This window comes from Trichomycterus rosablanca, chromosome 9 (genome assembly GCF_030014385.1).
Source record: "Trichomycterus rosablanca isolate fTriRos1 chromosome 9, fTriRos1.hap1, whole genome shotgun sequence".
Classification (NCBI taxonomy): Eukaryota; Metazoa; Chordata; class Actinopteri; order Siluriformes; family Trichomycteridae; genus Trichomycterus; species Trichomycterus rosablanca.
Window position 1 is genome coordinate 9,863,500 of NC_085996.1, and position 8,318 is coordinate 9,871,817.

The 8,318-nt window shown below is 40.2% G+C and overlaps 1 pseudogene; it reads left to right on the top strand.

Moving 5' to 3' along the window:
* Nucleotides 1-1,579: 1,579 nt before the first annotated feature.
* Nucleotides 1,580-5,993, top strand: LOC134320820 (large ribosomal subunit protein eL13-like; annotated as a pseudogene).
* The last annotated feature ends 2,325 nt before the right edge of the window (nt 5,994-8,318 follow it).

An 8,318-nucleotide genomic window follows, 5' to 3' on the forward strand; every position in this document is an offset into this window, starting at 1 on the left:
GTTTGACGACTCAGCCTCAGTGGAACGCATTCGTTTCCAAACAACACAAATCCTGTGATGCCGAACATCTGCACCAGTGAAAAGGCTTTTCTGTTCGTCAAGATCTGTCATCCTTTTCATCCTGAATAAGTCATGTGGCTTGTCAGATCAAAGAAAATCAGCTTGCAGGTGGGCTCTCTCTGTTTTATTACGTTTTTATTTAATGTTCATCTTGTTGTACCACCATCATGTCCTGGTCAGTGTCACAGTGGCTCTGGCTTTCCTGGTGTCTCCGGGATCAATGCACTAACACACCCCGGACAGGACGCCGGGGTATAACATTCAAGTACAGGCACGTTTAACATTCAAGTACAGGCAGAACCATGAAACACAAGGAAAACAAGAGTATTCTACAATTTGGCAGCCACCACACTAAACGTTTGATTACCCACAGTGGTCAGCTTAAACCCTGGACCATCAAGAAGATCTAAAGTTTGTGATTTTAGGGTAAGAAATGTGCCATATTGATGTAGAGTCAGGCCATGTGGAGCTTTATACCATATGTAAGAACCAGTGAAGACTCTGAAGGACAGGAGTGATGTGGTCAGTCTTCTCAGAGTGTGTAAGAGTCCTACCAGCAGCTTTTTTGTAAAACCTAAAAACGATAGCAGTTTCAAATGGGTTCATTTTTCTACTTTCTAAACCTGCGTTTGTTTTGCCAAGCGTCTTGTGCCCACTTAACCTTGAAATTAAACCTCTATAGTGTATTGATGTTCTCCATTTTTAAAAATCATTGTACCAACTCCGAATGATGTGTTTTTACAAAACATTAGCCTGTTTACTGGATTATACCCAAGCTAATCACAAACTGTCTTTTATAATTTTTCATCCCATATCCAATTGGTTTTGTTTAGTTGTTGTTGTTGGGTGATGGTAAACATCCTATGATGGAACTGAAGATAGTTTGAGTCCTTGGGCCCATTCCTTGCTTGTCTGAGCACTGTCTGTGTGGGTTGCCTTTAGGTTAAGTGATTTTCTAGCCGAAAGTATGAGTGTGTGTTGCCCTGAAATGAAATGGCACACAGTCCAGTGTTTTCGAGGACAGAGCCATCAGACCCATCATGACCCTGAATAGAAAGGCAGTTAGGATAAACCAGCACTGGATGGCACAGTAACACAGTATGGGTACCGCATAGCTTCAAAGTTCTGAAACCAGGGTTTGATTCTTGCCTCTGTCTGTATGGTTACTGTCTGTATGGGTTCCTTTTCTTTTTTACACAAACTGGAAACGAAGTAAAGCTGTCTGTGGTTGTGAGTAAGTGAACATGTTTGAGTAAACGTTTTAGTGTGTGATGGGCCAGTGATAGCTCAGTGGTTAAGGTACTGGACTAGTAAACAGAAGGTTGCCGGTTCAAGCCCCGCCACCACAAAGTTGCCACTGTTGGGTCCCTGAGCAAGGCCCTTAACCCTCAATTGCTCATTGTGTAAGTCGCTTTGGATAAAAGCGTCTGCTAAATGCTGAAAATGTAAATGTGATGCCCTGTGTTTGGTGCATTTCATCTTTTCGGCCATATTCAGCCACAGAAGAAAGTAGGCAGTCATGGCCCCCAGTAGGAATGGCACGATTCTGAACCCCCACTTCCATAAAGACTGGCAGAAGAGTGTCCATACCTGGTTTAACCAGCCAGCCAGGCTTGCCGCATTGCACCTCGCCCAGTCTCTGAGACCAATTGTCAGACCATCAGGTATCACAGTAAGGTCCGAGCTGGCCATGGCATGGAAGAGCTGAAGGCTGCCAGCATTAACAAGAGAGTCGCCCGCACTATTGGCATTGATGTCCATAGGCTAAAGGTTTACTGCTCCAAACTCATCCAATTCTCAAGAAAGGCATCCACACCCAAGAAGGGAGACAGCACTGAGGAGAAGCTCAAAATAGATTGGTCAAGGCAACGTCATGTCCATTAAGAAGGTGTATAGGAAGGAATTCAATGCCTTTGCCAGGCTGCGCATCCCCAAAATACAAAAGGAAAGCCCAATAATTTCCTTCTGGATGAATAATCTATCTATCTATCTATCTATCTATCTATCTATCTATCTATCTATCTATCTATCTATCTATCTATCTATCTATCTATCTATCTATCTATCTATCTATCTATCTATCTATCTATCTATCTATCTATCTATCTATCTATCTAGTAAACAGTGTTTCCTGGTCAGCTCAGTACCCTCCTTGACCCTGACCAGAATAAAAAGGCTCATCTTCAATAACTGTCTGTGTGGAGTTTGTTCTCATTGTGTCAAAATTATCTTACCTATCAAAACTGGTAAGAACTGGATAAGCAAATATATAGTGTATAGTATAAAAAAATAGTAAATAATTGTTTGATTTGTAGTCTAGTGGTTAAGGTACTGGACTAGTAAGCAGAAGGTTGCTGGTTCAAACCCCACCACTGCCAGGTTGCCACTGTTGGACCCTTGAGCAAGGCCCTTACCCTTCACTTGCTTACACTGTATACTGTAAGTCGCTTTGGGTAAAAGTGCCTGCTAAATGAAAATGTTATTATAATCAATCAGTGTTACTGGGTTAGCCTCTGAACCCACTGTGAACTGGACCAGGAGGAACGGTTAGAGAAAATGAAAGAATAATAACTAGCTTAATAATTACTGTCCAGATATTATTGACCAGTTTTGAAGGTCTTGCTCTCTGATTACATCATAGTTTGACATTTCCATGGCAACCGACCACCAGGTCAGAACGTTTTTGTGCGTGTAAATAAAATGTAAATAAACCTCCGCCGTGCAAAATTTCGAACCCGTGTCTTGATTCTCCTGTGCTCTATTTGTAACCATAGCAACACGCCCCGCTAAACCAGTGACTCCCTGTATCCCACAAACTCAAAGAACTCGAATCGGTACGAATCAGCACTCTCGAAACCATCAGCAAACCTCATCTGAACCCAGAACGTGCTAATGAGACGGAGTTCTTTTGAACCCGGCGGGACGTTGTGGTCTGCGAGTTTGTTTTGGAAGCCTTGCATGTGGCGAACCGTGGTCCGGGTGCCTCTTTTAACTGGGCTCCGCCCTTAAACTAACGAACAGGCTCGCTCCACTTTTACTGCCGACCGCATCCTGGCTATCGCCGAGGCAGTGGAATTTTTTACTGTAAGGCTTGTGGTGGCTTCTTTATTCATTTAACAATTTAGAATCACGTCTGTTCGCAGTCGCAGTTTTTTTTATTTTAATAGCCATGTCTGTTCTCCATCATTTATTTTCAGGTGTCCCATCTGGGACTTTGTGCAACAACTTTGCCACGTAATTTAACCCGTGTAATTCATTCAGCCCATACCGGTTCCAATTTTTCACTTATATTAGAATTCCTATCCCATGAGAAAAAGCATCGTTTATTTTTTTTTTTTTTGTCAAATTTTTTGCAGTAAAAGCGTTTAATATGTGTGAGGTATGCATGCAGTCCCAGAAGAGTGTGGTAATCTGATTTATATGCAGGTAGCGGGGTCATTATCATGCACTAAGTGCAAAAAGTCTCAGGTGGAAACGGCGCTGCGGAGGCTACAGACGCACGGACAGAATACACACTCGACAGTAATGTTGCTCCTCTTTCTTCTTCTTCTTCTTTATTTTTTTTTTCTTTATTTCTCGGATTATTCCACAGTGGTTCTGGCTGCTGTCTGACCCAGTTTTCTGTTTCACACAGCAGTTCTCAAGTGGCTGTATAAAGCAGAAGCGGCCAAAACTTCTCGAGGGAATCAGGCCTCACTTTTTTGTGCTCACAGTCCTGCTGCCAGGAGGAGAAGTGATAGCAGGATGGCAGATGTAGAGATATAGTAGCTCGATGATCTGTGGTCTGGTTACAAATCTATTATCTATCCATCTATCCATCCATCCATCCATCCATCCATCCATCCATCCATCCATCCATCCATTTATCCATCCATCCATCCATCTACTATCCATCCATCTATCCATCCATCCATCCATCTATCTATCTATCATCTATCCATCTATCCATCCATCCATCCATCCATCCATCTACTATCTATCTATCCATCCATCTACTATCCATCCATCCATCCATCCATCCATCCATCCATCCATCTACTATCTATCTATCCATCCATCTATCTATCTATCTATCCATCCATCTATCCATCCATCCATCCATCCATCTACTATCTATCTATCCATCCATCTACTATCCATCCATCCATCCATCCATCCATCCATCCATCCATCCATCCATCCATCCATCTATCTATCTATCTATCTATCTATCTATCTATCTATCTATCTATCTATCTATCTATCTATCTATCATCTATCCATCTATCCATCCATCCATCCATCCATTTATCCATCCATCCATCCATCTACTATCTATCTATCCATCCATCCATCCATCTGTCCGTCAATCTATCTGTGTCATTCTGTCTGTCTGTCTAATTATGTCTGTCCATCTGTCTGTCTGTCTATCAATCTATCTTTCTGTCTATCTGTCTGTCTATCGATCTATCTGTCTGTAGGTCTGTCTATCGATCTATCTGTCTGTAGGTCTGTCTATCGATCTATCTGTCTGTAGGTCTGTCTATCGATCTATCTGTCTGTAGGTCTGTCTATTGATCTATTTGTCTGTCTATCACTATCATTCAGTCTGTCTGTCTATCTCTCTGTCTGCCTATGTCTGTGTGTCTGTCTGTCTATTGATCTGTCTGTCTATCGATCTATCTGTATTTCTGTCTCTATATATGCCTGTCTGTCTATCTATATATACATCTATCTGTCCGTCTGTCTATCTATATTCCTATTTTTTCCATCTATATGTCCATTTGTTTATCTATCTATCTGTCTGTCTGTATGACTAACTGTCTATCTTTCTATCTGTCTATATATCTGTCGGTCTGTCTGTCCATCTATCTATCTGTCTGTCTGTCTGTAATTTATATAAATGCTTTTGGCATTATTTTATAAGTATTTACCACAATAAGATTTTAAAATGCACAAGACTCTTGTCCTGTGGTGTGACATCTTGTCCTGTGGTGTGACATCACTTTAAATAAAATAAATGACATATACGAATTATTAATTATAGTTTGTAAAAAGAAACCCTTAAACTTTAAATTCAACTGATCTATATTTAAAATTATTATTACTTTTTTTTATTTCAGTGTTGTGATGTCACACCGCAGGACATTTCATGTTTCTTACTGTGAGAAAAGCTTCTAAAATTGTGGATAAAGAAAATACGTCTGGTGAACACTAACAGTTAAGGACTTTAAACATTAGACATAAAATCTCTATTAAAATGAGTAGTTTTTTCATTATAATTTTATGAAATCCTTATGAAAATGAGAAAGTACAAATAAAAAAAATACAACAAAAGTAATAATACATTCACAAAATGTCACAAAACGCATTGTTTGTTTTAACTGCTGTTCACGGTCATTCATGCTACATTTTTGCACTAACCAAAACCACTGGTAGCTTTTTATACTGTAAGCGCTGGCACATTAAATCCTACAGATCTTTTATCATGAGATCCTGCTGTTTTTTTACACTGTGCTCCACCACTACTTCAAAAAACTCCACTGTTGGGATTTCTCAACTCTGTAATTGAGTAACGTTGGAGTATGAATCAGATGAAGTCATCTTAAGGATTACACCGCAGCAGGTTAGAAAAAAACCTGGGGGGAAACTGGGGGGTCTGTGAGGGGAAAACGAGCTGGGGCTTTAGAGCTTTTGAAGACTGAGAGGTTCTTTAAGTGAAGGGGCCGGTTGTCGGTCAGACAGTAGGACAGGAGGGAACTGAAAAATCCTGAGATAATTACTCTGATCCTGCCAGGGTGCAGGGGGTTCAGCATTCTGTGATCTGATTGGTTGCTATTGAAGGTGTAACAGAGGATTACAGAGACAGAAGCTGGAAGGGTCCTCCGGGTCTGCAGCAGTTCTTCCATGAGGAACGTCTAACTGCGGTAGAGGAAGAGGAGAACTTCCCATGATACTAAAGCAGCATTCGCTAGAGACATGAAAAGTGCACAGTAAAGCATTTTCTCACCTTTAATGCACAATTCAATGCATTTGATCATTAATAATATCTGAAAGGAGTAGACCTGAGTTAAAAATACTCATGCAAAAATTACATCTTATTACCTGTTTTAACTGGGTTTAGAAAATATGCAATTTTATTTTACTGACAAAAATGGTTTATTTAGGGGTTACATATCTGTACACACCCTAAATACATTACAGCTTCAAGATGTCTTGGGAAAGAAGCAACAAGCTTGGCACAATTGTTTCTGGACATTTTTGCCCATTCCACTTGGCTTAACTTGCAAGCTCCATCAGGTTGGATGGGGAGCGTCGGTACACAGCCATTTTTAGACAAGAGAAACTTGTTTCTCATGGTTTGAGAGTCCTCTAGGTGCTTTTTGGCAAACTCTAAGTGGGCTGTCATGTGCCTTTTACTAAGGAGTGGCTTCCATCTGGCCACTCTACCATAAAGGCGTGATTTGTGGAGTGCTGCCTGGATGGTTGATCTTCTGATAGATTCTCCCATCTCCACAAGGATACGCTGGAGCTCTGTCAGAGTGACCCTCAGGTTCCTGCTCACCTCAGGTCTTCCATTTTCGAATTATGGTGGCCACTGTGCTCTTTGGGACGTATAAAGCTGCAGCAATTTTCCTGTACCCTTCCCCAGATCTACGTCTTGACACAAATCTGTTTCTGAGGTCTGCAGATAAATTCCTTTGACCCCATGGCTCTGATATGCACTGTCAACTGTGGGACCTTATATAGGCAGGTGTTGGCAATCCCCAATCATGTCTAATCAATTGAATTTACCACAGGTAAACTCTTAAATTGTACAGTAGAAACATCTCAAGCAGTATCAGTGAAAACAAAATGCATCTCAGCTCACTTGTGGGTGTCATATCAAAGGGTGTGCACACTTGTGTACATATGATATTTTACATTTTGATTTTTAATAAATTAGCACAAATGTCTAAAAACCTGCTTTCACTTTGTCATTGTGGCTGTTTTGTGTAGAATTTTGTGACAAAAAATGAACTCAATCTATTATACTGTAGAATGAGTCTGTAATGCAATAAAATGTAGTTCAATTTTACAGATTTAAATAACTAATAAATTTAGCCATTAAAAGTTGAACAAAACTTTAGTAGGCTGGCCAATCCTGGGCACCTTTATCAATGTTTAAGCTCTCGCTATGGTTCGGTAAAGTCCGAGGCTTCAAAACTTCTTTTGTGTTTACATTTCAGCTTTCTTTCCAGCTTTTGTGATTTTTTTTTAGATTGGGTAAAAGCCTTTCTGTAAAATTTTTAAGGTGACTGCTTGACTTCGAGGATTATCAAATAGGCAAGGTATTTCCGGTCTTTAAATGTCCTGTGTCAGTGATATTGTGCCCACTACAGCCTCAGACTGTTCTTTGCTCATAAAATGGATCTCACTGTGGGCTTCCGCTATGGCCTGACCTGTATCAGATGACCATCTGATTAGATAATTACATGGACATAAATTTTATTTCATTTTCATCGCTGTTTTATCCTTGCTGGAGTCATTGAAGGTCCAGTTTTCTTGGGAAACACTGGGCACAAGGCAGGCATAGCATGGCAGGTGGGCATTATACTATAATAGGCACCCTATTGCCGAGCCTTACAGCATGTAGGCTCCGTACTCTTTCCTCCTGAAATAAATGAAATTGTGTTTGTATACTTAAGGCTGTGTGGTGTTTTATTTCCTTTGGGTAATATGTTTCGCTTAATGATCTGAAATCAATTAATGTGACAAATTTGCAATAACAGAGGTAATTTGTGAAAAGGGGCAATAATGGTAAATTACTTTAATTTAAAAGCCTGACTGGCTTCACAATCACACTATAACTCACCAGTTTTCCAATCCAATCTAGTCTACTGACTTGAATTTAGAATTGGAAAGAACGAAGTATAAAAAGAGCTGCATTCGGCAGCCTTAATGCACGCTCATAACACTCCTGCAACGATTCCCTCCTGCGCACTCCCTCTTTCACCTGCTTTAATAATGTTCTATTGATTCTGGAGCGAGGATTTACATAAGCAAGTGTCCAAATGACCCCGGGGTAATGGGATTTTCTGTGGTTTCACACTTTGCTGCAAAACCAACCATTTTTAAATAAGCTAACAATATAACACAGCTAATCTAACCAGTAAGAGCTACATCAGCCAAAATTTTATTCATGCTAACAGAAATTTAATGAAGATTTTTCTTTTGCTATTCTCTATAATATATACACTGATCAGACAGAACATTAAAACCACCTCCTTGTTTCTACA